We start from the raw sequence: 25,223 nt of genomic DNA, 5'->3' as shown, positions 1-25,223 counted from the left end.
TACCGGAAACTAATATTCAGGATCTGAAGTTACAGTCTCATCTGGTCGGCCAATGTGGTGGCCTTCATCTTCTGCGATGTCTTCCGCTTCCACCAGAATTCTGCTCGTTTACAAGTAAAATGACTAAGAATCAGTCGTTCTAATTTCTATGATGAAAAGACACCTTGTGGACATGTTGGTTACAATACTGAGAGAGGAAAGAAAGGAAGTTGTGCTCTCTGCTCTTGTGCATAACAATCTAAGAATGTCCCCGAGTCAGGGCTTTTATCTAATGCTACACTACAAGCTGCTCAAGGGTACGCTCATGTGACGTTTGAAACTCGTCTGTTGGATTAGAGATGGTGGTAGTGGATGGAGAAGCAAGAGGAAGAGGAAGAACATGAATAATATGAGTGCATAGTTAAGTGTTTGAATTCAAAGTTTACACAGGTGGGGGTGGAAAGAGGGACTCCGAGTTTGATGTGTCATTGTCAGAATGATGTAATGGTAAAGTATGTATACAACGATGCATATGTGCATGAAGCTTGGAAAAATTATATATTAGACACGATTGATATGGGTGCAATCAAAAACGAACTAAAAAGCCCGTGGCAACGCCGCGACGAGGAAATCTTTTAGTTACATTACATCGTTGGCCTTCTTCCTGTGACAGAGAAAGTTATGGACACGGTAGAGGCTGCCGAGAGGAGTTCCCTTGCTGCAACCTCCAATGGTATTTCCGGTGCAGTGTCCAAGAGGTTAGTGGACATTGTCCCTTTCTTTTGTATTCAGTGATGGATGAAAAGTCAGAAATGACAATTCTGCTGTATTATTCAATTCAAACTAATGTTTAGTACTTTATATTGCCGATAGAAATAATTTTATCCACTTGATTTAGGAAGTGCACATAGGTAGGTCAACATATTTTGTACCTCTTTCACATGTAAAAGCATATGTTGCATAAGAAATTATTATCTTCGAAGCATACTCACATTTCACTAACAAATAGGGGGAGGTTCAGACTTCAGAGCAATGATAACAAGGTTTGTTCCTCACTCTTTTGTTGGAATTTTAGTTCCAAGTTAACATGATTTCTTATCCGCTTCATAAGTCGTGCATTTTCTTAATTAGGTGATAAGTAGAGCAAAAAAAATTGATCATGTTATTGTGGGGTTTGTTTAAACTCCAGCATAAGGAATTCTGGTTTAAGAAAAAAGAATTTTGGCTTCTTTAATTACAAATTGATTGCAACATCGTGTTAGTATGTGATTTCTCACATGTGGTTATAATATTTATGAAGACGTGCATTGCACGTGCACACGGGCCCGCGCCGGACGGGTCACAAATCATTGGTAGTACATGTTGTGTTTATCCTCACTGTTGAATATTTTGTATATAACTATTTATGCAATACTTGGACCATAGGAGCAATTCATTCTGTATATTTTGCTGGGGATTGTGCCTTCCAGTCAATTTATAGATGGGTAAGATGTATCACAATATCTTTGACTTGCATTCTCTATGATGTCAACTAAGAAAATAGAATATATACTCCTTGAATTATCTTTTCTTTTTTCGATATCTCTCTCTTACTTATATAATCCAATTGGCATTCGCTAGAGTTTCTGTTGATGAAACATTTGTTTTGTGATGTCAGGAGGTTCTGTTTGTGACTTTGCAATCAATATTCGTTGATACGGTTCGTAGATCATGATATCTGCACAATCTCAATCTACTTCCTGTGACTATATATTGTATTAATGGGTTGTGTCAGGGTTATTTTATCAACTACTCGGTTGTTGATCTACATTACGGTTTATTTCTTACATGAATTAATGTTGACTCGATTCCCTGTAGTAGGTTGAGAGGCTTATCCTCTCATGATTTGCTCTGATTAGTTTTCTTGGCTCCATGCTACCCATGATTTCTTTGAATTTTTCTGTAGGAGCTCGATCAAAAATCACCTATGAAAAATATGTCGTTCTTCTCCACAGGGGTTGAATGTGGAATTTGAGGAGAATCTGTGCACCAGCATCCGACTCGGATGCTCCTTGATGTTGCTCTGATCATATTGAACTTAGTTTGAGCTCTTATGTTGTTAAATGAAGCATGATTTTTAGTAAGCTGAACAATAGTTCTGATTTCCTCACTTAACAGGAAATTTTCAGTTCTATTTGTATTGTTCTAATCAGTTGTTTTTACACTACTATGTAACCAGCACTCTTATATATCAAGTGATTATAGCATCTTGATTATTTCTGTATTGACTTTCCTTTCTTAGATTACTGATCCATGGTCTTCCCGTAGATTTCAATGCTGACTTGAATCCTGTTAGGAGTTGATCAAGATAATCCGTTGTGTTGTGATGCAATCACTAATTAATTTGAGAGAGAACAGTGTGGAATCACAAGTAACGAGATGTGACCATTAAGTTTGACAGATGGCAAGAGAATGTGATATGTAGTCCTCTATATGCACCAATAGTGCATTCACTTTTCACGCTTCTATGGTTGGTTCATATGTGGTTATCGAAGCAGGATAAGTTCTTGAGAAGGACTCTAATTGCTATGGACCACAAGATTTCAGATGTCGCTCCCTATTGCGTATTGCCGTTGACATTGGACTTTCTATCCAGTAAGAGGGACATTGGGATCATTGTTCATCTAGAGAAGTCAGTGCCAAATCTACGTCAGGACATTGGGATGTTAATGATTGGAGGTGATGTTTTTCTCTTCCATACCTAAATTGTCTTTAGTATAAGTCCATATAAAGAGAACTGCAGTGTTCTAACTATTGAAGCACAATTGTTAAATTAATTAATTTTAGCTATGTTATAGTTTGAGCTGAGGGCTTCTTACCATTTTTACTTCTACTAGATTCATTTGTTACACAGTTTTTAGAGCAGGGTACTTGACAAATGAGTTAGATCACTTTTCTGTCTGGGAGTCGATTTTTGTGTGTGTTAGATGGATTGACAAGTACCAAAGATTGATGCCAAGCAGAACTAAAACCTATGCATGGATTACCTTCAGTCCCGCATTCCAATCAACAACATTGGGCCGAGCGAGCGCGCGGGTGGCGCAAGAGGCAATGGGCATCCGGTGGCGATTGAGTGGTGAGCGGCGGTGGCGAGGTCGAGCGGTTGGCACAAATGGCGAGTAGGCAATTACCGTGATGGGCGAGCGGACGGGGCGAGTATGTGTCATGATTGCATCACAATTAGAATAAAGTAGACAATGCATACGTGTGGCCATTGACTGATTTTGTGTGTTGTGTACTTGTGTTAACAGCCAGCCAAATCAATCAGACAAGGACCATTATGTATGTGAGTGTGTTAGCAGTGGGTATATCTGAAGATTATTTCTCAACTCGGCATGTGGGTAGAGACTAAAAAGACGATGCCATGGTAGCATGGCAGACCTGGCAAGTGCCACGAACATGATGATATTCTTCCTTTTCTTAATTCCTTGATTTAAAAAATAATTTGCTCTGCGTGTGTAGGAACATAGCAGTCGGGCAAACGACACTTTGTCATCTTGATCTATCAAGTGAAATAATTTCTTTACTTTAGAAAATGTGGGTTCGGATTGGTCTGTTGAGTTATGGCTGGCTGATCGGAATAATTTTTCGATTTAAAAAATATAGCAAATAGCATTTCATTAGAGATTGGTCTGTTGAGTTATGGCTGGCTAATCGGAATAATTTTCCTATTTAAAAATGTAGCAATTAGCATTTCATTAGAGATGGCTTTGCAGCAAATTGCAAATGGCGCAAACCAAGCCATCGCTGCCTCGCCGCTCTCGCTGGGAGCGACAATGACCGCCAGTCTCTTCTTCGCCTTCTTAGTCGGCATCTCCTCCATCCGGATGCCCTGCGGCATGAGCCACTCTGCCACCGCCTGGGACTCGACCTCCGGGAAGTTTAGGTCCGTCTTCGTCCGTCCGGCACGCCACACCGCCACGTCGTAGGCACGCGCGGCCTCATCGGCGGTGGGATACGTGTCGAGCCACCAACGCTGCCTGGCGTCAGAGAACTCCAGTCCGAAGTTCCCGGAGGGCTTTGCCCTCATGCTGAAGAAACCAGACTTGCCCTTCGGCGTCTTCTTCGACGCCATCGGGGAGCGGGCGGCGGCCGAGCAGGGAGCGAGGCAGCGACGTGCGACACGGGGCGGAAGCAGACGGAGCGGGATGGCGGCATGCGACGCGGGGCGGAGGCGGACGAACCGGAGAGAAGGCGGACGGAGCATGGCCGGAAAGGAGGCGGATGAGCGGCGCCGGGCGGAGGATGGACCGGAGGCGGAGGCGGCCGGAGAGGAGGCGGGCGGGGTCCGGGCGGGCGGAGGCGGCCGAAGCGGAGGCGAACGCGATGGGGCAGCGCGGCGGCAGGCGGCGGCCTAGGCGGGGTGGAATCAGTGGCAGGGGTCTGAATCTACGGTAGGGCGAGGCCTTAGAAAGTTAACATGTAACTCTTGCAAACTATTTTAAGAGCCCGTGGCAACGCCTAGTAAAGATAAGGTACGTCATTGGCGTACTCCGGAAAAAAAAGCATGCACAGGTTATGGCCAGTTTTTTTACCACATTCTATTTGTTGGTGAGACCCATTGTACAGAAATTGGAAATCACACACGTTGTGGAGTCGATGCCAAATTTGAGGCCGATGTCAAATTCCGTTTATTGGGCGAATTTGGCAGCAACACACTATGGATGCCCTTGTGCCTTCGTCAATATCTGTGTTCCACATAGTAAGATGTTTTAAATTTTGACTAGCACTCGACGGACATCTCAGGATATCACAGTTTTTCTCCTCACAGAAGCTCCAAACTGTGGTGTTTTACTTCTATTACCAGGTGACCACTGAAGTTATCTCCATCCAGGCGGCACCATGTCGGCAGTGGTAGACACGCGGGGCACATGCACATTAACCATTGGTGTGTCCCTAGGGTGGATACAGATGTTGGCACTGCTCATGCACAGGCACAGCATTCATCACTGGCATTTAGTTTGCTGAATAAATTCAGCCCACAATGGAATGGGCACCTAAAGTTTGAGAGCATTTCCCTTCGCCAACAATGGCAAGATTCTCTCATGCTTTGCTGGCTCAGGCTCTCCTGATCCTAGTAGCAACGTTGGTCACTTCGAAGTCCACAGAGGAAGGCCGAGCTCGCTCCTGTTACACGCCACCGGTGCCAACTCCGGCGTCTTCTGGCCAACGTGACCAAACCCCAGCAGTATCAATGGGACTTCTTGGTTCGAGATCACCACTCGAAGCTCCGCCGCCGCCAGAACCACACCGTCGGTACCGGAGGGGGGCTCCACCCGAACAGCCGCCTCCCCCACCACCACTCTCGCCGCCGCCTCCGCCTCCGTCATCGCCACTCTCGCCGCCGCCGCCACCATTCTCGCCTCCGCCTCCGCCTCCGTCATCGCCACTCTCGCCGCCACTTAATTAGCGGTACTATCACGTGGGTGTAGCACTTTCACTTCCCCGCATTGCAATATTTCTCAGCATCACCACATTGTATCTGCAGTTTACAAGTTTTAAGCTAGTTTTCAAAGCAATGTAACACTGGATTTTTATCTTGCTTTGCCCAGTGAGAAATTTTCCGAGCCAGTGCGGATATCGAAGTATTCTCTCGATTTTTGTTTGCTCGCCCAAGTGCCCGAGTAGTACTTCAGGGCAGAAAACCTTGACCTTGGGTTTCTACATGGCCAAACGCTGGATGCGTTGACGCGACGGCTCATCTTTCACAGCTGTAAACTCAAGCCATGATTCCGGGACAAATGCAAGTCAAGTCAACTACTCCAAGTTTTCAGTATAAGTTGGGTTGATGAGCAGGCCATCTCACCGAGAGCAGCAGTGTTCAGTTTCTTTTTGTTTGGCCAAGATGAGACTGTTCTTCAAGCTCTTCGCCGTCTTGGCCATCATGGCTGCTCTGTCGGCCACAAATGTGCCGTCGCCGCTTGGTGTATGGGGGAGGACGCCGGGGAGAGCCCCACCTTCGCCGAAGTCGTCCCCGCGTAGGAGTTCCGCGAGGCCGACTCGTCCCCGGCCACCGCCTCCGCCACCGGCGCAGAAGGGCAGAGTGAGGCCACTGCGTTCACCGCCCCCGCCTCCACCACCACCATATCGCCAACGAGGCGTCCACCCTACGCAGTCTCCTGCACCGCCGCTACCGTGCCACTAGATCAGGTTTCGACTTAATCTTGTATCCATTTAGCCCTTGAAAAAACGGGCCTTGTTACTGAGTGCAGTGCTTTTGATTTCTCAAACGATCCTCTTTACTATTCCCTCTATTCCATAATGTAGTTGTTCGCACAGGAACACGTCACGTGTACTCTCGATGTCGGCATGGTGCACCGCAGCTCACGTCGAAGGAGTCTCACGGGAAGCACGATTCGCAAGTCGACCGGCGAGAGCTTTTAAGGACCCGAAACCCTACACTCCTGAGAGGGACCCCGTCGGGGAGTGCAGCGGCTATGGGCTGCCCTAGGTCGGTCAAGCCGCCCCTAGAGCCTCGCGATTCGCAACTCTCCAACACGAAGAACGACAAAGAACGAAGAAGGAACAAAACGTAGATGAAAAAATTGTAGATGTGTTTGTGATTGTGTGTTGTTGTTCAATCAGACGTCACCTCTTATCTGTATAAGAGGCGAATGGACTTCTCGTACAAGAAAAGGACTTGCCTTGCCATTCAAATCATCAAAATCTAACCAAACTCGGACTTCTTACGACCTCCGGCCCGGATGTCCGGCTCTTGGGCCGGATGATCCGGCCTAGCCCAGTTTTTTGACAGCAACCCACTGTTTTGGCTCTAGAATCCACATACGACCTCAGATTTGGACGAATTTTATATCAAAATCAACCGTTCTCGACAAGACACACAACTTCCATGTTGAACACTTTGCGATCTGAGGTCATCTTGAGGGAGTTTCGGGCTGTTTTCTAACATCTGCAGATGAAAAAATTGCCCGGACATCCGGACTTCTACCCGGACAGTCCGGCCTCCATCTGGATCATCCGGGACTGGACCCTGATCATCCGTCGTCATCGCCAACCTTCTGTTGTCTTGGTGCTTCAGTTACCCGGATGATCCGGACCCCAGCCCGGATGATCCGTCCAAACATTATTGCAGTGAATAGTTTTGCCTGTAACTTTTGCATACGACCTTGGATGGGGATGATTTTTATATCAAAATCGTCCGTTTCGACGAGACGAAGATCTTTCTAGCTGTAACTTTTTCCATCAGAGGCCATATTAATTAGGTTCTATGCCATTCTTTAGTCTGATGTTAATACATGCATCTCTAAGATTGTCATAACTTTTTCATCCAAACTCCGTTTTGGATCATCTCTATATCTATTTCGATTGGGTTGAAGAGAGCCATCAGATGGTGACATGAACTCATAATTTTAACATCATCTCATTATAGTCTCAAGTCATTCTTTATGATCACGCATTTTCGAGCGTGAACACATGCCCCCCCTGTTTTTCGGCAAAGCTTGGATGCCGAAAAATAATTTATCCATAGTTTGTTGTAAGGATGATATCAACACTCCATCGGCAATTTATATATTCTTAGGGCGATAGTTATATATCGGCCATATCTCTTCTTAGGGCGATAGTTATATGTCGGCCATATCTTTTCTTAGGGCGATAATTATATATCGGTCATTGCCTGTCTAGGCTTCTTGCCATACACTTGGGTGATACTTATTTAAATATTTACCATTGAGAACTTGAGGTAACAATGTGTCTTGTATGAATTCCACCAAATATGAGTTTTCGGGAACTATTCTTGTAATCCTAAAAGGACCTTCCCAACTTGGAGACCACTTCCCAAATTTTCTATCTGTCGAACCAATTAGTAGAATCACCTTCCACACGAGATCGCCAACTTGAAAATTCTTCAACTGGACCTTATTGTAAGCTCTTGCTACCCTCAACTTATCTCTTTCCGTGGCTTTCAAAGCAGCCAAACATTTATCGGCAACTTCATCAATATTGTCCATCATCATGTTATAAAAGTCCACCACCGATAAATCATTTTGTTTGGCTATTCTCAAAGTATTCAAATTCATTTCCACTGGTAAAACGGCCTCTTGACTATATACGAGTTCATATGGAGTTATCTTTGTAACACGATGCTTTGAGATTCTGTGTGCCCATAGAGCTTCGGACAATAGCTCATGCCATCTTGGTGGATTATCCTCAATCTTATTCTTGATGAGCTTGATTAATATTTTATTACTAGACTCAGCTTGTCCATTGGCTTGGGCATAATATGGAGAGGAATTGAGCAACTTTATCTTATATGATTCGAAAAATTCTCTAACTTGATGTGACATAAAGGACGAACCTTGGTCTGTGGTTAATGTTTGAGGAATACCGAATCTCTGAATAATATGCTCAGTTATGAATTGAATTACCTCTGTATGCGTCATATTTTTGAGTGGTATTGCTTCAGACCATTTAGTGAAATAATCAGTCGCCACCAGCACAAACCGATACCACTTTGAAGAAGAAGGATGAATCTCTCCAATAAATTCTAATCCCCTACCTCGAAAAGGCCACGGCTTGATAATAGGATGTAACATAGCAACGGGAGCCAACTGAATATCACCAAACTTTTGACAAGCTTCACATCCTTTATAATACCGAAAGCAATCATTAACCATCGTCGGCCAATAAAACCCAGCACGTCGTAATAGCCATTTCATCTTGGGAGTCGACTGATGAGTGCCACAAATACCTTCATGGACCTCTCCCATAGCAACTCTTGCTTGGTCCTCGTCCAAGCACTTTGAAAGAACATCAACCATTCGACGATAGAGACCATCATCTCTCATTGTGTATTTGAAAGCCATACGCCGAATAGTCATATCCACCCTTTTACTAGGATCACACAAATAATCAATAATGGGTTTCCTCCAGTCTTGATTTTCTCCTGCATTAAATATTTCATTACTGGCCGAAATGGTGGGCTGCGGTTCGATCTCCCCTATGTTGGCAAGACTAGACATCGGCCTTTGAGAAATATGAAACATGCCATGATCCACATGATAGCCGGATGCTTGTTGTGCCAACTCATTGCTCTCCAATAGTCATGTCTAGATATATGAGCAATGCTAAAATAATCCAAAGTAGAAATTATATCTAGACATTTATCAAGATAAACATTAAGTGATTCGTCAAAACATTGAAAAACTTTGGATATTTGTTACACTATTAATAACGAATCACCAAAAGCCTCAATATGTGTAGCACCTATGGCAAGCAACATCTCTAAGACGAATAACAATGCTTCATATTCGACTTGATTATTTGTCCAAAAACATTCTAAGTGGCACGAGGCTTCAAAAACAGCACCATGAGGAGATATATAAACAATACCTACACCTTGGCCATTGCTACAAACTGAACCATCAAAATATAATCTCCATGATACTAACGAGACAAGATTTATATCAATATCATGCTTGTCATCAATCCGATGCTCAACAATAAATTAGCAACTATTTGGCCTTTCATGGATTTTAGAGATTCATAAGCCAAATCATATTCAATTAAAGCATAAGCCCACTTGCCAATCCTACCACTAAGAATTGGCCTATACAACATGTACTTGATGACATCAGTTTGACAAGCTATAATGCAAGTACTAGGCACTAAATAATGTCTCAATTTTGTGCAAGCATAATATAAGCATAAGCATAATTTCTCAATAAATGTATACCTTGTCTCGGCGTCCAATAAGCGTCGGCTCAAATAAGTAATAACATGCTCGCTGCAATTTAAAGCCTAAAGGGCTCTTTGTGTTTCAGAGCTTTCCACACCAGAGGAGTGCATAAATAATTTTTGATCATATCAAATGCTTCTTGCTGTTTTGCCCCCCCCCCCCAAGTAAAATTAGTTTCATTCTTTAACCGAAGGATGGGAGTGAATGCATCAACCTTCCCTGACAAGTTGGCTATGAATCTTCTGAAATAATTAACTTTGCCAAGGAACTTTTGCATATCTCTCTTGCATGTTGGAGCCTTCACCTTTTGTATAGCTTCTATCTTTTTGGGATCAATTTCTATGCCATCTTGATGAATAATGAAACCCAAAAACTTTCCAGCCGATACACTAAAAGCACACTTCAAAGGATTCATCTTTAGTCCATATTTTTTCATTCTCTCAAAAGCTAAGCGCAAATCGGCTAGATGAGATTCAAAAGCAGCCGATGTGACAACAATATCATCAATATAAACCTCAAGTATAACACCAAGTAAATCATGAAAAATTAAATTCATAGCCCTTTGATACATGGCACTGACATTTTTCAAGCCAAAGGTCATCACTGTCCACTCAAATAAACAAAGGAAACCGGGACATCGAAAAGCCGTTTTGGACATGTCCTCTTCGGCCAATAAAATCTGGTTATACCCTGCATTACCATCAAGAAAGCTAATGACCTTGTGTCCAGAAGCATCATTAATAAGCATATCGGCTATTGGCATAGGATACTCATCTTTAGGTGTAGCTCTATTCAAATATCTGAAGTCAATGCACACCCTCAAGTTGCCAGAGCCTTTCTTCTCTATGGGTACAATGTTAGAAATCCACTCGCCATACCTGCAAGGTCTAATAAAATTAGCTTTAAGAAAATGACCGATCTCTTCCTTGATCCGGTCATATGTTTTTGGATTGAACTTTCTGGCCGATTGCATGTACGGTCTAAAACCGGCCTTTATAGGCAATCGATGATCCACTAGCTCTCGGCTTAAACCTGGCATCTCATGATATTCCCATGCAAAGCAACAAACATATTCTTTCAGCAGCTCAATCAACTTAGCTTTATGATTGGTTCTTAAATTTTTGTTTACAAATGTCGGCCTAGGAATTGAACCATCTCTTATATATCTATCTCTTCTAATGGATCGGCCGATGTAAAACCTTGTCCTAATTTATCCATATCATCTAACTCTTCTATGGACTCATACATATCGTTCTCATTGGACCGATATTCTACAATACGCTTTTGTAACCACTCTGAGTTAGGATCCATTTAAATACATCATACCTTGGAGCCGATTATCACCAACCGGCTTTAAAGAAATGGGTACAAAACCACTTTTTGTGGCGCTAAGAAAATCAAATTCTGATAAGTCGCGCCCCGTCAAGCAAGTAGTATTAGGATGTTGCCAATCCACCGATGCATCAGCCAAAGCAACACAAGCCGGATTATCCGCATGAATGACCTCCACTTCATCATCAACCCATTGAATCAAAAACTGGTGCATAATAGACAACACACATTGGTTTGCATGAACCCAATCGCGGCCTAATATCACATCGTAGTTACCTTGCACCTCGGTGACAAAGAATGCGGTAGCCAAAGTTTTGCTTCCCACCGTAAGCTCCACATACATTACACCTTTGGCTTCAGTTTTCTCTTTGCCTTGAAATCCATTAAGCACCATGTTGGTCTTTATTAACTCTTCATCACGCAGCCCCAATTTTTTGAAGACCGAATATGGCATAAGATTCACCACAACACCACCATCGACAAGCATTCTAGCAATCGGCGATCCATTAATATGACCTTTAAGGAACAATGGCTTCAAGTGCGTCACCGGTTCTTTTGGCTTCTCGAATATAGCATTTTTAGGACCAACATCTAGCTGAGCTACTTCCCCTTCTTCATCTATAGCACGAAATTCAGCGGGTAAGTAATACACCATATTAATATCCATACCTTCATGAACCGGGGTAGACTCATAATCGAGCATTTCATCTCCTTCCTCAAGCATGTCCACTGACTCCGAAAATCTCTAAGGGAAGAGGAAGTAATAGGCAATGTGGACGATTGATATGTCCATTTTGCATCATGCTTTTATATCGATATTTATTGCATTATGGGCTGCTATTACAAGTTATGTCACAATACTTATGCCTATTCTCACTTATTTTACAAGGTTTGCATGAAGAGGGACAATGCCGGTAGCTGGGATTCTGGGCTGGAAAAGGAGCAAATATTAGAGACCTATTCTACACAACTCCAAAAGTCCTGAAACTCCACGAAAGTCACTTTTGGATTTAATAAAAAATACCGAGCGGAAGAAATACCAGAGGAGGCCACCCACCGTCCATGAGGGTGGTGGGCGTGCCCTACCCCCCTGGGCGCACCCCCTGCCTCGTGGGCCCCTAGCAGCCTTCCGGTGACCATCTTCTGCTATATGAAGTATTTTACCCTGGAAAAAATCAGGAGCAAGCTTTCAGGAAGAAACACCGCCGCCACGAGGCGGAACCTTGGTGGAACCAATCTAGGGCTCTGGCGGAGCTGTTCTGCCAGGGAAACATCCCTCCGTGAGGGGGAAATCATCACCATCGTCATCACCATCAATCCTCTCATCGGGAGGGGGTCAATCTCCATCAACATCTTCACCAGCACCATCTCCTCTCAAACCCTAGTTCATCTCTTGTATCCAGTCTTTGTCCCAAAACCTCAGATTGGTACATGTGGGTTGCTAGTAGTGTTGATTACTCTTTGTAGTTGATGCTAGTTGGTTTATTCGGTGGAAGATCATATGTTCAGATCCTTTATGCATATTAATACCCCTCTGATTATGAACATGAATATGTTTTGTGAGTAGTTACGTTTGTTCCTGAGGACATGGGTGAAGTCTTGCTATAAGTAGTCATGTGAATTTGGTATTCGTTTGATATTTTGATGAGATGTATGTTGTCTCTCCTCTAGTGGTGTTATGTGAACGTCGACTACATTACACTTCACCATTAGTTGGGCCTAGAGGAAGGCATTTTGAAGTAATAAGTAGATGATGGGTTTCTAGAGTGATAGAAGCTTAAACCCTAGTTTATGTGAGGGGCTGATTTGGATCCACATGTTTCATGCTATGGTTAGGTTTACCTTAATACTTCTTTTGTAGGTGCGGATGCTTGCAATAGGGGTTAATCATAAGTGGTATGCTTGTCCAAGAAAGGGCAGTACCCAAGCACCGGTCCACCCGCATATCAAATTATCAAAGTAACGAACGCGAATCATATGAGCGTGATGAAAACTAGCTTGACGATAATTCCGATGTGTCCTCGGGAGCGCTTTTCTCCATATAAGAATTTGTCCAGGCTTGTCCTTTGCTACAAAAAAGATTGGGCCACCTTGCTGCACCTTATTTACTTTTGTTACTTGTTACCCATTACGAATTACCTTATCACAAAACTATCTGTTACCAATAATTTCAGTGCTTGCAGAGAATACCTTACTGAAAACCGCTTGTCATTTCCTTCTGCTCCTCGTTGGGTTCGACACTCTTGCTTATCGAAAGGACTATTATAGATCCCCTACACTTGTGGGTCATCAAGACTCTTTTCTGGAGCCATTGCCGGGGAGTGAAGCGCCTTTGGTAAGGAAAAATTTATATAGTGTGCTGAAATTTACTGTCACTTGTTACTATGGAACATAATCCTTTGAGGGGCTTGTTCGGGGTATCTTCACCCAACCAGTAGAGAAAAGAGTTGCTCCTCAACCTACTGAACCTACTGAAAATGTTTACTTTGAAATTCCATCGGGTATGATAGAGAAACTGCTAGCTAATCCCTTTACAGGAGATGGAACATTGCATCTCGATTTGACCTAGTCTATGTGGATGAAGTTTGTGGATTATTTATGCTTGCAGGTATGCCCGGCGATGTTATCAAGAAGAAGGTCTTCCCTTTATCTTTGAAGGGAGAGGCATTGACATGGTTTAGGCTATGTGATGATATGGGATCATGGAACTACAACCAATTGAAATTGGAATTTCACTAGAAGTTCTATCCTATGCATCTTGTTCATCGTGATCGTAATTACATATATAATTTTTGGCCTCGCGAAGGAGAAAGCATCGCTCAAGCTTGGGGGAGGCTTAAGTCAATGTTATATTCATGCCCCAATCATGAGCTCTCAAGATAAATGATTATTCAAAAAATTTATTCTCGGCTTTCTCTCAACAATCGCTCCATGCCCAATACTTCATGTACTGGTTCTTTTATGATGAACTATTGAATTCAGATGGGATTTATTGGAAAGAATTAAACGCAACTCTGAAGATTGGGATCTCGATGAAGGTAAGGAGTCAGGTATTACACCTAAGTTTCATTGTGTTAAATCTTTTATGGATACTGATGCTTTTCGTGAATTTAGCATTAAATATGGACTTGACTCTGAGATAATAGCTTCTTTCTGTGAATCATTTGCTACTCATGTTGACCTCCCTAAGGAGAAGTGGTTTAAATATAATCCTCCCATTGAAGTAAAAGTAGTTGCACCTAATACAGTTGAAGAAAAGACAATCACTTATAATGATCCTATTGTTCCTACTACCTATATTGAGAAACCACCTTTCCCTGTTAGGATAAAAGATCATGCTAAAGCTTTAACTGTGGTTCGTAAGAGTAATACTAAAACACCTACACTACCTAAGCAAATTAAAGTTGAACCTAGTATTGTTGTGGTCAAAGATCTCTAGGCTGATGATATTGATGGGCATGTTATTTACTTCTATGATGAAGCTGCTAGAATTGCTAGACCTGATACTAAGAATAAGCATAGAACTGTTGTAGGGATGCCTGTTATTTCTGTTAAAATAGGAGATTATTGTTATCATGGCTTATGTGATATGGGTGCTAGTGCTAGTGCAATACCTCATTCCTTATACAAAGAAATTATGCATGATATTGCACCTGCTGAGATAGAAGAAATTGATGTTACCATTAAGCTTGCCAATAGAGATACTATTTCACCAGTTGGGATTGTTAGAGATGTTGAAGTCTTGTGTGGGAAAGTTAAATATCCTGCGGATTTTCTTGTCCTTGGTTCCCCACAAGATGACTTTTGTCGCATTATATTTGGTAGGCCCTTCTTGAATACTTTTAATGCTAAGATAGACTGCAAAAAGGATGTTGTTACTATTGGTTTGGGGGATATGTCTCATGAGTTTAATTTTGCTAAATTTCATAGACAGTCCCATGATAAAGAATTGCCTAGTAAAGATGAAATTATTGGTCTTGCTTCTATTGTTGTGCCTCCTAATGATCCTTTAGAACAATATTTGCTAGACCATGAAAATGATATGTTTATGAATGAAAGAAGGGAGATAGATGAAGTATTCTTTAAACAGAGACCTATTTTGAAACACAACTTGCTTGTTGAAATTCTAGGGGATCCTCCTCCACCCAAGGGTGATCCCGTGTTTGAGCTTAAACCACTCCCTGATACTCTTAAATATGCTTATCTTGATGAAAAGAAGATATATCATGCTATTATTAGTGCTAACCTTTCAGAGCAGGAAGAGGAGAAATTATTGAAAACTCTGAAGAAGCACCGTGCTGCTATTGGATATACTCTTGATCATCTTAAGGGCATTAGTCCCACTCTATGCCAACACAAAATAAAATTGGAGAAAGATGCCAAACCAGTTATTGATCACCAAGGGCGGTTAAATCCTAAGATGAAAGAAGTGGTAAGAAAAGAAATACTAAAGATCCTAGAGGCAGGTATAATTTATCCCGTTGCTGATATTCAGTGGGTAAGTCTTGTCCATTGTGTCTGTAAGAAGGGAGGTATTACTGTCGTTCCTAATGATAAAGATGAATTGATCCCACAAAGAATTGTTACATGTTATAGGATGGTAATTGATTTCCGCAAATTAAATAAAGCTACTAAAAAGGATCATTACCCTCTGCCTTTTATTGATCAAATGCTAGAAAGATTATCTAAACATACACATTTTTGCTTTCTAGATGGTTACTCTGGTTTCTCTCAAATACCTGTGTCAACAGAGGATCAAGAAAAGACCACTTTTACTTGCCCTTTCGGTACTTTCACTTATAGACGTATGCCTTTTGGTTTATGTAATGCACCTGCTACCTTTCAAAGATGCATGATGGCTATATTCTCTGACTTTTGTGAAAAGATTGTTGAGGTTTTCATGGATGATTTCTCCGTTTATGGATCTTCTTTTGATGATTGCTTGAGCAACCTTGATCGAGTTTTGCAGAGATGCGAAGATACTAGTCTTGTTTTGAATTGGGAGAAGTGCCACTTTATGGTTAATGAAGGCATTGTCTTGGGGCATAAAATTTCTGAAATATGTATTGAAGTTGATAAAGCTAAGGTTGATGCTATTGAAAAGATGACATGTCCCAAGGACATTAAAGGTATAAGAAGTTTCCTTGGTCATGCCGTTTTTTATAGGAGGTTCATTAAGGACTTCTCTAAAATTTCTAGGCCTCTGACCAATCTCTTACAAAAAGATATTCCATATTTCTTCGATGATGATTGTGTAGAAGCATTTGAAATACTTAAGAAAGCTTTGATTTCTGCACCTATTGTTCAACCACGTGATTGGAATTTACCCTTTGAAATTATGTGTGATGCTAGTGATTATGCCGTAGGTGCTGTTCTAGGACAAAGAGTTGATAAGAAACTAAATGTTACTCAATATGCTAGTAAAACTCTAGACACTGCCCAGAGAAATTATGCTACTACTAAAAAAGAATTTTTAGCAGTTTTATTTGCTTGTGATAAGTTTAGACCTTATATCGTTGACTCTAAAGTAACTGTTCACACTGATCATGCTGCTATTAAATATCTTATGGAAAAGAAAGATGCTAAACCTAGACTTATTAGATGGGTTCTCCTACTACAAGAATTTGATTTGCATATTATTGATAGAAAGGGAGCTGAGAACCCCGTTGCGGACAACTTGTCTAGGTTAGAGAATGTTCTTGATGACCCACTACCTATTGATGATAGCTTTCCTGATGAACAATTAGCTGTCATAAATGCTTCTCGTACTGCTCCATGGTCTGCTGATTATGCTAATTACATTGTTGCTAAATTTATACCACCAATTTCACATACCAGCAAAAGTAAAAGTGATAGAGGCGGGGTGTCCCGATCTTTCAATGAGATGATAACTATCGATTTGGTGGAGACGAGTTTGATGATCCGACTACAAACGTGCACCACGTTGCGCCTTAGCAATCGCTAAACCAACTCCGAGAGGTTATTGACCATGCCGGAGCACGATCAACCTGACCACGAAGGTCTATTCCTTCAAGCAATCGAAGAACAAGCAAGAATATAATTAAGCAATCTGAATATTGCGAATATGGATGAAGTATTGATAGAAGTGGGGTCTCATAAGCAGTCTTGGTCTGGTCGTTGGACACAAACGAAGTACACGAAGTTGCAGCGATGGCTAACTTTTAACTAAATAAAACCCAAGGGAAAAGCTACTAGATGGATCTACTTATATAGGAGCAAGGGGTGGCGACCAAGGAGGTGTGAGGACGTCCCAAGGCAGCCTAAAACTAACCCTAGGTCATACAAGGCTCATGGGCCCAAGTGGAGGTGATGCAACACCTTTGGACTTGTAGTTTGACTCGTATTCTGCTGCAACATCCGATTGTTTCATCGATAACTCAAAACTCCGAACGGATTTTAAGGTGATTCCAATTGGGTTGGAAATAGCACGAAATCTACTTTCCAACAAAAAAGAATCACCCAATTTGGAGTCCGTATGAAAGACTTATTGGCATTTTGAATTAGGTGTGTCTGTGCAGTCCGAATCTGAATCCAGAACGTGAGAGACTTGGACTCTATCTTCTCTTGGCCCAAAAGTGACGTGAGAGGACTTTTTGAACATCACTTAAACATCTCTTTTCCCCTTATCTTCATATGTGGATTGTACAAATGTACCATACACCTGCAATTGGAAACGACATAAAAGTTTGTGAAGTATTTTTATCCTGGATGACATAAATAAATTATTGCATTGTTTGCATTAGAAATCACCTCACAAATACACATGTATGCAATATTTTTGGTCGTATCCATGGTAGTCATGTCCTCATCAAAAAGTTTTTCTATGATTTAAGACATTACTTCTGGGATGACCCACACCTTTATAAAGAAGGAGTAGATGGTGTTATTAGACGTTGTGTACCCGAGCATGAACAGGAACATATCCTACACAAGTGTCACTCCGAGGCATATGGAGGACACCACGCTGGAGATAGAACTGCACAGAAGGTATTGCAATCCGGTTTTTATTGGCCTACTCTCTTCAAAGATGCCCGTAAGTTTGTCTTGTCTTGTGATGAATGTCAAATAATTGGTAATATTAGTAGACATCAAGAAATTCTTATGAACTATTCTCTTGTTATTGAACCATTTGATGTTTGGGGCTTTGATTATATGGGACCGTTTCCTTCCTCTAATGGGTATACACATATTTTAGTTGCTGTTGATTACGTTACTAAGTGGGTAGAAGCTATTCCAACTAGTGGTGCTGATCATAACACCTCTATTAAGATGCTTAAAGAAGTCATTTTTCCGAGGTTTGGAGTCCCTAGATACCTTATGACTGATGGTGGTTCACATTTTATTCATGGTGCTTTTCATAAAATGCTTGCTAAGTATGATGTTAATCATAGAATTGCATCTCCATATCATCCACAGTCTAGTGGCCAAGTAGAACTTAGCAATAGAGAGCTCAAGTTAATTTTGCAAAATATTGTTAATAGATCTAGAAAGAATTGGTCCAAGAAACTTGATGATGCATTATGGGTTTATAGAACTGCATATAAAAATCCTATGGGTATGTCTCCATATAAAATGGTTTATGGAAAAGCATGTCACTTACCTCTCGAACTAGAACATAAGGCATATTGGGGCATTAAAGAGCTCAATTATGATTTCAAACCTGTCGGTGAGAAGAGGTTATTTAACACTAGCTCACTTGATGAATGGAGAACTCAAGCCTATGAGAATGCCAAACTGTTTAAAGAAAAAGTTAAAAGATGGCCTGACAAAAGGATACAAAAGCCTGAGTTTAAGGTAGGTGATTATGTGTTGCTCTTCAACTCTCGTTTAAGATTTTCTGCAGGAAAACTCCTCTCTAAATGGGAAGGGCCTTACGTTATCGAGCAGGTCTATTGTTCCGGTGCCATAAAAATCAACAACTTCGAAGGCACGAATCCGAAATTTGTAAACAGTCAAAGAATCAAACATTATATCTCAGGTAATCCTACGAATGTTGAAACTAATGTTATTGAAACCCTAACCCCAGAGGAATACATAAGGGACACTTTCGAGAACGTTTCAGGCTCCGAAAAGGAATAGGTATGTGGTACGGTAAGTAAACCGACTCCAAAACTGTTCTAATAGCAATTTTTCTCCGTTTTGGAATATTTAAGAAAATAGGAAAATAAGTAGTCCGGGAAGGACACGAGGCGTCCACGAGGGTGGAGGGCATGCCCTACCCCCCTAGACGCGCCCCCTGCCTTGTGGGTACCTCGTGTGCTCTCTGGACTCTGTTTTCTTGCACGATACTTCTTTCGGTCAGTAAAAATACATTATATAATCTCCCGAAGGTTTTGACCACTGTATCATGCAAATATCCTCTGTCTTTGTTTCGAGTTGTTTTCTGTCAGATTTATCTAGGCCAGGCATCATGTCATCTCCCTCCTCCAACAATGAAGGCAACGATGCTTGGATAATGAAGATAGAGTTGAAGAGAGAAGAACCCGGGGAGATCAACAAGGATGATGGGATCAAGAAGGTCATGGAGGATCAAGCTCCGGCGGCAGAAGAAGAAGACATCCTTCAACCTCATCAAAATCTTCTTACCCCAATTGAGATTGAAGCTTTCAAGATGATTGAATTAGCTCGCATACAAAACAAGTATCTCACACGTGAAATTATTTTGTTGAAGGATCATATCACCGCACTCAAGGGCATTATCTGCAAACTGGAGGAACTCCTACGCTCGATGTGCGACTATCCATCATCATCACCACCTTCATCACCTCCGAAGAAGGAGACCTAAACACTTGGGTATGGCCACTCCCCTTGGCAACTGCCAAGCTTGGGGGAGGTGCCTCGGTATCGTATCACCATCACACTCCTATCTTTACCGTTTTACTTAGTTCGATCCTTTTAGTAATATCTTGATCTAGTAGAATAAAGTTTTGGTATGATTTAGTTTTGAGTTTTGCTTTAGGATCCTTCTATGTAATCGAGTCCGTGAGCTATATATAATAAAGATTAGTGTTGAGTCAAGGGCTTTGCTATCTTGCTATGATCTTGAGGGAATAAAAGAATAAAAATAAATAAAGATATCATATTGATCTTATAGAGAGTAATGACTTCACATATAAAGAGTATGATGATTAAAAGTTGTTGAGGGTTGGCAAACATAGTTTTGGGTAATATGAAGTAATAAAGAAAGAGAGGTTCTCACATATAAATATACTATCTTGGACATCTTTTATGATTGTGAGTACTCATTAAAATACGACATGCTAAAGAGTTGATGTTGGTCATGGAAGATAACGTAATTGGTTATGTTCTCTTATATTCAAAACAATATATTGTCATGGATCATCCAACATGTTGAGCTTGTCTTTCCCCCTCATGCTAGCCAAATTCCTTGCACCAAGTAGAGATACTACTTGTGCTTCCAAACATCCTTAAACCCAGTTTTGCCATGAGAGTCCACCATATCTACCTATGGATTGAGTAAGACCCTTCAAGTAAGTTGTCATGTTGCATGCAATAAAAATTGCTTTCTAAATATGTATGACTTATTAGTGTGGAGAAAATAAGCTTTATACGATCTTGTGATATGGAAGCAATAAAAGCGACAGACTGCATAATAAAGGTCCATATCACAAGTGGAAATATAAAGTGATGTTCTTTAGCATTAAGATTCCGTGCATCCAACCATAAAAGCACATGACAACCTCTACTTCCCTCTGCGGAGGGCCTATCTTTTACTTCTGTCTTATACATTATGCAAGTGTCATGGTGATCTTCACCTTCCCTTTTTATATTTTATCCTTTGGCAAGCACCTCGTGTTGGAAAGATCCTGATATATATATCCAATTGGATGTAAGTTAGCATGAACTATTATTGTTGACATTACCCTTGAGGTAAAAGGTTGGGAGGCAACACTATAAGCCCCTATCTTTCTCTGTGTCTGATTAAAACTTCATACCCATAAGTATTGCGTGAGTGTTAGCAATTGTGAAAGACTAAATGATAGTTGAGTATGTGGACTTGCTGAAAAGCTCTTATATTGACTCTTTCCGATGTTATGATAAATTGCAATTGCTTCAATGACCAAGATTATAGTTTGTTAGTTTTCAATGAAGTTTCTGATTCATACTTGACATTGTGAATAGATTGTTACTTTAGCATAAGAAATCATATGTTAAAATAAATATATGTTGCTGTTATAAGAATGATCATGATGCCCTCATGTCCGTATTTTATTTTATCGACACCTCTATCTCTAAACATGTGGACTTATTTTTCGATATCGGCTTCCGCTTGAGGACAAGCGAGGTCTAACCTTGGGGGAGTTGATATGTACATTTTGCATCATGCTTTTATATCGATATTTATTGCATTATGGGCTATTATTACACGTTATGTCACAATACTTATGCCTATTCTCTCTTATTTTACAAGGTTTGCATGAAGAGGGACAATGCCGGTAGCTGGGATTCTGGGCTGGAAAAGGAGCAAATATTAGAGAACTATTCTGCACAACTCCAAAAGTCCTGAAACTCCACGAAAGTCATTTTTGGATTTAATAAAAAATACTAAGAGGAAGAAATACCAGAGGGGGGCCACCCACCGTCCACGAGGGTGGGGGCGCCTTACCCCCCTGGGCGCGCCCCCTGCCTCGTGGACCCCCTGGCAGCCTTCCGGTGACCACCTTATCCTATATGAAGTCTTTTACCCTGAAAAAAATTAGAAGCAAGCTTTCGGGAAGAAACACCGCCGCCACGAGGCGGAACCTTGGCGGAACCAATCTAGGGCTCCGGCGGAGCTGTTCTGCCGGGGAAACATCCCTTCGGGGGGGGGGGGGATCATCACCATCGTCATCACCATCGATCCTCTCATCGAGAGGGCGTCAATCTCCATCAACATCTTCACCAGCACCATCTCCTCTCAAACCCTAGTTCATCTCTTGTATCCAATCTTTGTCCCAAAACCTCAGGTTGGTACCTGTGGGTTGCTAGTAGTGTTGATTACTCTTTGTAGTTGATGCTAGTTGGTTTACTCGGTGGAAGATCATCTGTTCAGATCCTTTATGCATATTAATACCCTTCTGATTATGAACATGAATATGATTTGTGAGTAGTTATGTTTGTTCCTGAGGACATGGATGAAGTCTTGCTATAAGTAGTCATGTGAATTTGGTATTCGTTCGATATTTTGATGAGATGTATGTTGTCTCTCCTCTAGTGGTGTTATGTGAACATCGACTACATGAAACTTCACCATTATTTAGGCCTGGAGGAAGGCATTGGGAAGTAATAAGTAGATAATGGGTTGCTAGAGTGATAGAAGCTTAAACCCTAGTTTATACGTTGCTTCGTAAGGGGCTGATTTGGATCCACATGTTTCATGCTATGGTTAGGTTTACCTTAATACTTATTTTGTAGTTGCGGATGCTTGCAATAGGGGTTAATCATAAGTGGGATGATTGTCCAAGAAAAGGCAGTAACCAAGCACCGGTCCACCCACATATGAAATTATCAAAGTAACGAACGTGAATCATATGAGTGTGATGAAAACTAGCTTGACGATAATTCCCATGTGTCCTCGGGAGCGCTTTTCTGCATATAAGAATTTGTCCAGGCTTGTCCTTTGCTACAAAAAGGATTGGTCCACCTTGCTGCACCTTATTTACCTTTGTTACTTGTTACCCATTAAGAATTACCTTATCACAAAACTATCTGTTACCGATAATTTTAGTGCTTGCAGAGAATACCTTTCTGAAAACCGCTTGTCATTTCCTTCTGCTCCTCGTTGGGTTCGACACTCTTACTTATCGAAAGGACTATGATAGATCCCGTACACTTGTGGGGGGCAATTTGGGAATTTCAAAAATGTTGGATTCAACATGACAAATATCTAGGGATTATTTGCCATAGATTGAACTATTTTATTTGCATGAAAGAAGAAGCAAATATTTGACATGCAATTTGAAATTGAATTTGAAGAAGATTTTGGACAAGTGGCATTTTGGCATGATGATCGTGATGGCATGACCTTCATTAGGGGGGAGATTACAGTAGTGTGATGTTGGGGATGTTACAAATCTCCTCCACTACAAGAAATCTCATCCCGAGATTTAAGTGGGGAAGTAAAGAGTAACTTCGCGAGAACTGACCCTTATAGGGTTAATTATCTGGTGAACAATTCAGGGAATGAGGCAGAAGTATCTCTCAAGTTGAAACTTAATAAAGCATCGAGAGCAAAGTATAAAGGTACAATAGGAAGTTTCAACTGAATGGACAGTCGCCGGGGAGGGGATAAGAAGTCCACCACGGCTCCTCGGGGACAACCCTAGTCCCTATCCCCTCGCCCGCCCCTCTCCTCATCGCTTTCCTCTATCTGGACCTAACCCGAGCATAGCCGTCACCGCGCCATCACCGTCTTCGCGCTTTGGAGCTTCCCCGAGCCACCGTTGCTGTCCAGGGGTCGTGCCTCCACATCCTCGACCTCCACGAGAATGGAAGCAAGCAGGGGCCTCCCCAGGCCGCCGCCATTGACTTCTCCTCAACCTCGGGCACCCGCGGTCTCCATCGTCGATCTGCACCATCTCGACCACCTCCGGCCTCCCCGACCTCGCCCTCGAGTGCGCTGTGAGCACCTCCTCCAATTCCCGGCTTTTCCCCTTTCGATCCGTGCCCGTAGTGACCGCCCCATGAGGTCCATTCGCCATGGCTGCCCCGAAGATCTGCGTCCATGTACGCGTACTTGCTGCTGCTACTGCCTCCTACCACTGCTCGTGGCTGTGCCCTGGGCTACTCCTTGTTGCTGCTGCCACACCTCTGCTCCCTACACAGCTGGCGGCCTCGTCGTGGCCACGGCCGCCCCTCCACCCGTGCCATGGCCACTCCTTGCCCCCGCGCCCCTCCCACTTGCGAGCTGCTGCTCGTCGCCTGGCGACGCCCCGCCTCTGCCCCACCGCCTCCGGCCGCCGGCCCGTGCCCGCCGCTGGCTGCGGTGGCCTCGCTGCCGTCAGGCACAACCCTGGCCGGCCTCGCCTCCCCTCGCGTGGTGGGCGCCTGGGTACGCCCCGCACCCACACGCCTGCCCCGTTAGCCCGCTGCACCCGCACACCCGGTTGCCACAGTGGGCCACTGACCACTGGGCCCGGCCCCCTCTAATTTTTTTAAAATAAATAAATAAATATAAAAACAATTAAATAAATAAATAAATAATTATCTTAATTAACCTTGCTTAATTAGCCTAATGAACTTGTTTAGTTAATTTAAATCGGTTAATTAGTTAGGTTAATGACAGACGGCCCCACTGCCCTGTTTGACCAGTCAACGGCCTGTGTTGACCGCTGACATCATGATGACGTCATGCTGGTGCAATTACCCTGTTTTAGATTTAATAATAAATTCAGAAATTGTTTAAATCTTTGATAATTCATAGAAAATAATCCGTAACTCGGATGAAAATGTTTTCTACATGAAAGTTGCTCTGAAAAATCCAACGAATCCGAATACGCTGTCTGTTTACCTGTCAGATGCCTCTAACTATCTGAAAATGGAACTTTCCCTCTCCGGTCATCTGTCCGACACAAGTCCGGAACACGGGAAAACATTCCCGGTTGAATTCCCCCTTCACCTATATCGTGTAGCCATACGTTAGGTCACATCCGGCGCAACATATTGCCATGTTATGCTTTGTGATGCTATGCTTGCTTTATATTTATTGTTTCTTCCCCATCTTCTCTCCGGTAGACCCCGAGACCGATGCTGCCCCTGTGATCGACTACGTCTCTAACGACCCTTCTTCCCTTTTAGAGGATCTTCCAGGCAAGCCCCCCCTTTGATCATCCCGATATCACCCATTCCATTCTCTCGTGCTTGCATTAGATTTTGCTACTGTTATTGTTTGCTCCTATTCTGATGCATAGCCTACTTTTGTAACCTGCTCATTGTTACCTACCTGCTTATCATAAACTGCTTAGTATATGTTGGTTAGTGATCCATCAATGACCCCCACCTTGTCCTTGTTGCCCCTGCTTCGTCAATGAAGACCCGATCAACGGGATTGAAGACCAGGCCCCGGCACCGCACATCACTTTCCCCTTAGTTGCTCGACACTACTGGGTTACTATCGAGTGCCGAGGGTGAGACCTCTACAACAATTCTGATCTTA

General features: G+C 42.4%; 1 long non-coding RNA gene across 1 annotated transcript; it reads left to right on the top strand.

Moving 5' to 3' along the window:
- The first annotated feature begins 596 nt into the window (after positions 1-596).
- On the top strand, positions 597-1,968 carry LOC123091452 (uncharacterized). The gene is made up of 3 exons (XR_006443117.1): positions 597-737; positions 989-1,022; positions 1,925-1,968. It is a non-coding gene; the product is annotated as an uncharacterized lncRNA (long non-coding RNA).
- Positions 1,969-25,223: the final 23,255 nt, after the last annotated feature.

Source organism: Triticum aestivum, chromosome 1B (genome assembly GCF_018294505.1).
Source record: "Triticum aestivum cultivar Chinese Spring chromosome 1B, IWGSC CS RefSeq v2.1, whole genome shotgun sequence".
In the NCBI taxonomy this organism is placed as follows: Eukaryota; Viridiplantae; Streptophyta; class Magnoliopsida; order Poales; family Poaceae; genus Triticum; species Triticum aestivum.
This window is presented reverse-complemented; position numbering and strand designations above follow the sequence as displayed.